We start from the raw sequence: 8,790 nt of genomic DNA, 5'->3' as shown, positions 1-8,790 counted from the left end.
GTACAAATGCGCTTTACACAATTGATGTATGTATGGATTGTGATAAGAGTTGTATGAGCCCCTAATAAAATGATTTTAAAAAAAGAAGTAGAAGAATATGTAAAACTATATTGGATTAAGAAAAGGCCAGGGATGTTGTGTTGGGGTATTTTTCCCCATTATGATAATGTGCCTCCTGATTCTTTAAAGGTAGCAAGGGCTACCCTATGAGAATTTTAGTAGAAAACCTTTCTGCATCCACCTGACTGTCCTAACGATTCCCTTCAGACTTCCTTTTATTCCCCAGATTCAAAAAACTGTTCAAAGGAACACCATTTGAGTCCCATTGTGATCCCAAGCTGCCATTTTGGCATGGTATAAATTGAATTAATCAGAAGTCATCTAGGAAGATGAGGCTTGGTTGTGTAGTGATTACGTTTGGGCTGTGATCCACCTGGTCGGCAGTTCAAAACCACCAACAGCTTCCAGAAGAAAGACTGAGCTTTCTACTCCCGTCAGCAGAAACCCCCGGTGTGACACGATGGGTCAGCCTTGCCTTGAGGACAGGAAGCTCTTCAGGGTCACGTTGATGTATTCGTTTTTGAAACATTTGACAAACAATGGCAGGGAAGGGTTTGGAAAGATGGAAATGCAGCCTGCAGAACTCTAGTGACCTCTGCGGAGGTTAGATTCAGAAAGACTAGCTTCTCATTTTGATAGTTATGCTGAATGGGGTTTCTCTGATGTGTAGTAATGCTTTTGACTTACTCTCCTCTGTCGTGCTGTGGACCACCTTTCTTTCCAGAGCAAACGAGAAACCTATTGAAACGCTGCTCTGGGGATTTTTTGGTCTTTTTTAAAAACAATCATTGTATTTGAGGCTCATGCAACTCTTATCACAATCCATACACACAGCAGTTGTGTAAAGCACATGTGTACATTCATTGCCCTCATCATTCTCAACACATTTGCTCTCCACTTAAGTCCCTCGCATCAGCTTCTTATTTTTCCCCTCCCTCCCTGCTCCCCCCTCCCTCATGAACCCTTGATAATTTATAAATGATTATTGTGTCATATCTTGCCCTGTCCAACATCTCCCTTCACCCACTCTTCTGTTGTCCGTCCCCCAGGGAGGAGGTCACATGGAGATCCTTGTCATCAGTTCCCCCTTTCCACGCCCCCCTCTCTTTTCAGAATCATTTTTAATTCGTATCGATTGACTGAACCAACCTACTTGTGAGCTAAGATCCATCATTTGTTCTTTTCTGCAAATTGGTCTTAAAGTTCCTTTTCATATAGCTATCATTCTAAGTTGAGGAAGAAACATAGGTATAATACTGATGAAAGACGTGGGTCCCGGGCTAGCTGCATATTTGTGCCCTCTGTTCTACCTCTTTCTCAAACTCAAATGTGCCATTCCCTCTATGATAGAGCCCTACTGGGCCTGCTCCATCTTATGACTTTGAGGGTCTCAAAAATCAGCTCCTGATTGACAGCTTGGCTTCGTGGTTACTTGAATAGTCCCTGTGAGGTGCTCCATGTCTCTCAGGGATCATTGTTTAAGGAAAGAGACACAACCATTCTTGATCTAATATATTGATGAAATGTGGCCAGAAGACATCATGACGTTTTCTCAGTTGGGGAGACGAACGTTTTTGACCAGACCCTGGTTCCTCTTCCTGTCAGAAATTAATTTTCCATTCTTCTTGGTGATACCTGATCCCAGTGCAAGGCCACACCTGAAATGCATGCTGCAAAGCACATACGTGGAGAACATCTTTCATGGCGTTTCCTGCTTGTGAACCCAAGAGTTGTTTATAGGCTTGAACTGACAAAAGCTTTTCTAAGGATTGAGTTTTTGAAAGTGTTGATAATGAAACTCTTGAAGAAGTTAGTGGGCACATGATTTATTTTATTGAAGTCTTTTCCATGTACCTGGAATTACACTTCACCTTTTCGCTGGACAGATTTCTCAAGTCTGATTGATGCCTTTACTTGCCTGCCGTCATGCATTATATCACAGGCAATAGTAATAGTGCAGAGACTGCTAGTATTATTTTGGCCTGAGATGGCTACAGTGTTAGTCTTTCTTATCTTTGTCTCAGGGTAAAAATGATGGTTCCACTATTGCTTAAAGCATCTTTTTATTTTAACTGTATGTAGCAAACTGTATGTGGAAATAAGCTTTTCCAAAAATTTAAGACATTCCCATCTGAACTCTTCCTCTTTCTTTTCATTTCTATTAGTATTCCAGCAATTCCTTCCTGCCTAAACTTTTCCTTACCAGTTTACCACACCTAATTACTTTTGCCCTTGCTAAACAACACATGTTTAACATGTTCCTAAACATATTTATAAACATAGTAAGTGTCTGGTCAGTTTCCAATGTCCAAATGGTGTCCAACACCATGTTGTTAAATGCTGTTGAGTTCATTTCAAGTCATAGAGAGCCAATGCACAACAAAACAAAATAGCCTAAGCCCGTGCTCAAAAACATGTTGCCATATTTAAGTTCATCGTTACAACCACTGTATCAAGCAATCTCCTTGAATAGCTCCCTCTTCTTTATTCACTGTCTATCATACAGTATATCCATCCCCAGGGACTGGCCCCAACTCATACCCAAAGTAGATGAGTTGAAGGTTCACTTCGAAGGAGAATTATGGCTCTATTATTCCAAGATAGTTTTTCCCATTCTTCTAACAGTTCGTGATAAATTTAAATTCCTGTATCAATACCATAATTCAAATGCATCATTTCTTTTGGGGTCCTCCTTATTCTGGCATTCTTGTGCAAATCATGCTATTGAAAACACCCTGGCTTAAATCAGGCACACTTTAGTCTTCAAAGTCATGGTTTTTGGTTTTTATTTTTCTTTTGTTGCTTTTACACATGGCAATTCCATAACATCACTGTCACCTATTATATACTTTGTTCTGGTAAAACATTGTTTTTTTTAATACCAACCTTTCTTATAATTCTTATGATCATTTCTATAAAATACCAAAATCATAAGTCTGTGATCTTACACATACACACACCTGCATGTCCTCTTAATACATCTGTATTCCTTCCATAGTGTCTTTGCTGCAAAGGATAATTCAGGTAATGACAAGGTTGCTGGTATTGATAAGGGAAATGCTGTCTCCATTCCAACACACTGGGATGGGAAAGGAGTCTGAAGGGTTGTGAGGGAGAGGTTTCCATGCGGGAGGCCTAGAAATTGTAACACCACTTTTGTTCACATTTCTTGGCTAGAAATCAGTCCAGCCATGTGCTCGGAGTGCGAAGAAAGAGGCAATGAATTACGAATCTAATTAGTCTTCCTGCCTCTTTTGTACTGACAAACCCTATCGAGAGAGAGAAGCATGGCCTCTCCCACCATTCTTTACCAGTATTGTCTTATTTCCTACAGACTACTTTTAAAATCATAAATTATCATAATTATTTCTTGGCTTTCTAATTTATTACCTGCCATTTCCAAAATTACATGTTTTACAAGAATATAGATATTTACTTTTTATTACTTTACTTTCTGCAACCTAAAACAGTACTTGACTCATAGCATGTGCTCAATACATAAGTATTTAATACATAAATGTACAAGCTTTCTATTTTAGAGCCAATATTCCATTTATAGGCCTGAATATGATCATGGTCTAAGACTTTGTTTATATGCCTTCTGAGTTCTACAGATTAAAATTAGATGGTGTTGTCTATTATTGATAAATGCATCATTTCTTCCTTCCATCCATCCATCATTTATCCATCTATCTATCTATCTATCTATCTATCTATCTATCTATCTATCTATCTATCTACCTTCTTTCCTACCTGCCTAATTATCCATCAACAGCAACCATCTTTGTTTCAGTCTCCTTATTGGCAATATATGTTATATTCCTTGTTCTTCATACTCTATGAAATAAATCAATGTTTGATTAAGAATTGCTCTTGTATTTTTCTTATGTTAATAACTCAGGGAGATACTTGTACCCACCTAAATACTTTGCTCAATCTTCCCTTTAATGTTCAATCTGTTTTTTAAATTCACTTTATATAATGATTGTTGCTCTGAGCTGATCACTTTTTGTTAAGCTTACAAAGAAAAAACTTAGTTTCTCTGAGCCTCACATAACTGAGAACTAACATTAAATATCTGAGTAATCTTTAGCACTTGCTCAGGTCTAGGTTTACCTTTCTATTGATTGTGCTTCCTTATAACATAGTCTCTTGGGTGACTAAATTGTGACCCTACGGATCTACATGATCCTACACATTAAAATAGGTTAGCACAGTTATAGATCTTAGATTATGATCCCAAGTCTTTTAAGTTAATATTAACCACTCACTGCCATCCAGTTAATGCTGATGCATAGTGACCCTCCAAGACAGGACAGAACTGTCCCTGTGGGTTTCCTAGACTGTAGCTCTTTGCAGGAGTAGAAAGCATCATCTTTCTCCCCTGAAGCAGCTGGTGCCTTTGAACTGTGAACTCTGTGGTTAGGATGCTGATGTGTAACCACTACACCACTAGGCAAATAAGATATTCATATATCTAACAAAATAGGTACTGAAAGAAAGATGACCCTGTCACTCTTCTGCTTGGTTATTCTTTTTAATTACATAAATTTCAATCATGATATTGAAATTGTGCAAGAGCTCCAAATAAACAAGTGAAAGCCTTTTAAAAATAATACTGCGTTCTGAATGCAAAAGGAGCTTTTACTTTTTAATTTTTCAGTGTAACTCAGAAGCGCAGGCCAGATTAACTCGTGACATAGCCCAGATACTCAAACCTGTTCCCTGCTACTAAAGACATGCACATACGTAACCTTTCCATCACCGAAAGCTAGACTGGCATCATTGAGATGGCCTACTGTACTTTTGCAAATTACTTTATCTTCCTTGCTGCTTTTCGATTCTTCTTGTCAATGCCATGTCTCTGATAATGTCACATTGAGCAGTGATTGCATGAATGCTTAGAATTACTGATAATTTCAGTCGACAGCATCTTCTGGTGAAGTAGCGAGGGACTATTTTTCTATGCTGCACAAGTGCCTTACAGTGACTGATTTCCTACAAGATGGCTTTCTTGGCATCAATACTCGGGCCCTAGTCCCAGGAGAAAACTGTATGCACAGATTGGAAATGGATAAAAAATGTGTCTTAAAATAGAACCACATTACAAGATGCATTTTCTCTTGACAAATTCCTAAACCAAGACCATACTATAATCTCTAATTAACAATGACGATCATAATTCCAAACAAGAGTATTTTTGAGGTCATGAGAATGTAAAAGGTCATGTCTTGAACATTTTTACATTATTTATTTGTTTGTTGTCATCTAAAAGGAGTAGAGACCACTTATTAAAGTCTGCTGTTATAATTCTATATTTAAAAATGCAGACTTTCCTTAAAAGATGAAAGCTTGGGAGTTAAAAAAGTTAATAAGAATGGGAAAACAAAGGAGTGTACAAGCAATACAATGAGGAAAAATAAGACTTTTTAATTGGTTGCAACTTTATCTTATTTTATTTCATTTGTAAGGGCTAGTTGTAGTCTACACGTCAGGGTTAGAACTTAAAGCCTATATTTAAACCGTGGTCTCTGGAAATTTGAATGTTGTTTTAACAAATGTATAAAGATAGACAAGCATACATACGCACACATAGACAGTCATACATATATGCACATATCAAAGTTAAGTCAAAAATTATCGTTACTAGAATTCCAATTCATACTCACCTCATTCACTGCCCTTCCATAGACAACAACTCATCACAACCTATAGCACAGAGTAGAAATATTCTCTCCTTGGGTTCCTGAGATGTTAAATGTTTACAGGGATGGGTTGTCGCATCTTTCTTCCATGGAGTAATGGGTGGGTTTGAACCACTGACCTTGTGTTTAGCCGCTCACGTTATAGCCAACTACACCAGCCTGCATCTCTGACTTGCTCCTCAGCCATCTCTGCAGACTCCAAGCCCAGAGAATGTGGAAAAGGACCAGGACTGTAAGTTGAATGTGATAAAAACCAAAGAGTGTAGAATTCTTTAGGGAAAGTTGGAGACATGGAAACACTTCCTTTAGAAGTATATAGACTTCAGTGGATGGTGTGGTGAGAAATAATTTGATATTTTGGTTTAATAAGGTGATTTTGTAGCAATATTTTCTGACTTACCCTCATATGTGTCTGAGTATCATCTATTCAATGATGGTTTTCTTATCCATTATCATTTGATCATATATTCAGAAATTACACTAAAGGCTAACTTGTAGAAAATATAATGCCTCAGGCAATTTTATAGTTCTTTTGGTTTGTGCTATTACTTTCTTACTTTTTATAATTTTGAAAGATTTAGGGATCATTTCTAGAAAACCTTTTTTTAAAAAGATCATTTTATTGGTGGCTCTTACAGCTCTTATAACATTCCATACATCAATTGTATCAAGCATATGTGTACATATGTTGCCATCATCATTTTCTAAACATTTACTTTCTATTTGAGCCCTTGGTATCAGCTCCTCTTTTTTTCCTCCGAGACCCCTTGATAAATTATAAATTATTATTGTTTTCATGTCTTATACTTGCCAATGTCTCCCTTCACCTATGTTTCTGTTGTTCACCCCCCTGTGTGTGGGTGTGTGTTATGCATTGATCTTTACAATCTGTTCTACCTTACTCTCCTCCTCCCCCCACCTTCCCTCTCCCCTGGTATAGCTGCTCCCATGTCTGTTCCTAAGGAGTTTATCTGACCTGGATTCCATATGTCATGAGCTCTTCTCTGTACCAGTGTACATGCTTCAGTCTAGCCAGAACTGAAAGACAGTACTGGGGTCATGATGGTTGAGAGGGTGAGTCGGGGGGAGGAAGCCTCAAAGGACCTGAGGAATATTGTGTGTTTCATCAGTTGCTATACTGTGACCTGGTTGACTCATCCCTTCCTTGTGACTCTTCTGTGAAGGGATGTCCCATTGTCTACAGATGGATTTGGGGTCTCAGCTCCGACCCTCTCATTCTCAACAATATGTATTTTTGTTGTTGCTCTGGGTCTTCTGATGCCTGTTACCTGATTCCATTAACACCTCATGATGGCACAGGCTGGTGTGCTTCTTCCACGTGGGCTGGTTGCTTCTCTGCTAGATGGCTGCTTGTTTACCTTCAAGCCTTTAAGACAGCAGAAGCTATCTTTTGATAGCTCCATCAGCTTTCGCCACGACATTTGCTTATGCACCCATCTTGTCTTCAGCAATCCTGTCCGGAGGGTGAGCATCACAGAATGCCAGGTTCTTAGCACAAAGTCTTCTTGCTTTGAGGGAGGGCTTGAGCAGAGGCCCAAAGTCCATCCATTTTCTCAATGTATTGCCATATAAATAAATAAATATATAGATATATAGATAGATATGCCAATACCTCTATTTTTATGAATTAATAGATTGCCATAAGTGCACACCTATGTTTATACCTGTATCCATAGATATGCTTCCTAGATCTTTCCTGTTTCCTTTTACCTGCCTCCTGCCCCACCATCATGCTCATCCTTCTTCTATCTCTTAGTCATTTCTCTCAGCTAGATTCTTGTTGTTGCTCCAACATGTCCTCCTCATTCTTGCTTTTAATTCCCTAGTTGTTCCCCTGTCTATGGTATTGTTTGCTCACTGCCCACCCACCCCCCCACCCCCGCCTCCTCCGTGGAGAAGGGACCCTTCAGAGTGGGAGGTTCTTGACAGGGCCATACCTGGCTGCAGCAGCGCCTGGCAAAATTGTCTTTATTCTCAGTAGTCTTGTGCCCAGATAAACACAGGAAAGTGAAGGGGTGGGGTGGGGGTCGATTATGTTGAAGAAGCAGAGAGTGGCATGACCCTCAGCCTGGGCCCCTGTTATCAGAGCCAAGGATGCCCAACTCTGGGTATCAACTGGGACCGATTGACTGGAGCCAGAAGATCCCTTCCAAAATGGTGCTGAACACAGTGGCACGTGAGTGGCAAATGTTTCCGGGGTGTAACCCAGGGGCTCAGTCTAGCTGGAGGCTGGGAGACATGGTCCCCTGTGGGGTCTGCTGGTGCTTCCACAGACCACGAGGACGCATGGCTGTTGACCGGCGTCACCTCCAAATGAACGACCCCCATACAGTCCAAGGACGCAGGACACGCTCCTCAACGAGGGGGCCCTAAAAGTCACTGAGCTGGTGCGTGGATGGACTCACCAACAGCTGTGGGCATCATCACCCTGAGCCAGCCTCTACCAACTGCACATGGGCCACTGGCTGGGGTTCGATTCCAGGCCTCCCACATGGAGAGTAGGAATCCCTGCCTCCCTGCTCCCGCCCACCAGAAGCGCCAGCCACCCAGCCTCAGAGGGTCGGGCACCCATGTGCCCCCAGTAGATGCCGCCTTCCTGGGAGGTTGTGAAATGAGAGCGGCGTGCGGCCCCTGGGTCCAGGGCCGAATGCTCTCTGGGTGTGGGAAGCGGGAACCTCTGAGAGCGGCCCCCTGCTGAGCCTCACAAGGCTGCCGCCCGCTCCACAAAGCCTGTGTCCTCTTGAACTTGGCTCTGAGTCAGTGAGGGGCCCCGCCGCCCCCGCTCCCAGGCTCCATCCGTTTGGCCCCCAGAGCAGGTGTTCGGTGAGACTGAGGTCTCTCTGCTTACATAACCCTGGTTCTTCCACAGGGAAGGACGAAGACTCACGCCGGCGTTATTGTAAACAGCTGAGGAGCACCCAGACACCAGAACCCACGTCAGTGCGTGACTCATGCACCCTCTCTCCCCACCCCGCTGCCCGCCCACTGCCCACCCACTCAGGGC

This window comes from Echinops telfairi, unplaced genomic scaffold, assembly GCF_000313985.2.
Source record: "Echinops telfairi isolate 266 unplaced genomic scaffold, ASM31398v2 ScPeMD7_15;HRSCAF=58, whole genome shotgun sequence".
Lineage (NCBI taxonomy): Eukaryota > Metazoa > Chordata > Mammalia > Afrosoricida > Tenrecidae > Echinops > Echinops telfairi.
The sequence above is the reverse complement of the archived record's forward strand: the minus strand, read 5'-3'. Positions refer to the sequence as shown.